This window comes from Mus caroli, chromosome 11 (genome assembly GCF_900094665.2).
Source record: "Mus caroli chromosome 11, CAROLI_EIJ_v1.1, whole genome shotgun sequence".
NCBI classification, from domain to species: Eukaryota; Metazoa; Chordata; class Mammalia; order Rodentia; family Muridae; genus Mus; species Mus caroli.
Genome location: NC_034580.1, coordinates 103,049,281 through 103,049,694, shown reverse-complemented (window position 1 = coordinate 103,049,694; position 414 = coordinate 103,049,281).

Below are 414 nucleotides of genomic sequence, written 5' to 3'. Positions count from 1 at the left end.
TTACTCCCTGGGAATTTACCCAGCTCTGAGCCACTCACTGCAGTAACAGTGCATTCGTTATACATTGTAGCAACTGCCTAAGAACCTGACCTTATAGTGACCTGGCATGAGAGATCCACTAACTTTATCATCTATGGCACTGGCCACCGAGTGCTTAGCTTTCTTTCTTTGTGCTGGGACTCACTCGGATTTAGACTGGTGGCCCCCCTGCCTTTTCTCTGGAACATTAGGATCCTTAGATAGATGGAAGGTAATGGCTTCAGAGGTTGGATTCTTTTTAGATTCGGAACCCACAATTCTAAAATTCTCTGTATCCTTCTTTTTTTTTTTGTTTTTCGAGACAGGGTTTCTCTGTGTAGCTCTGGCTGTCCTGGAACTCACTTTGTAGACCAGGCTGGCCTCGAACTCAGAAAT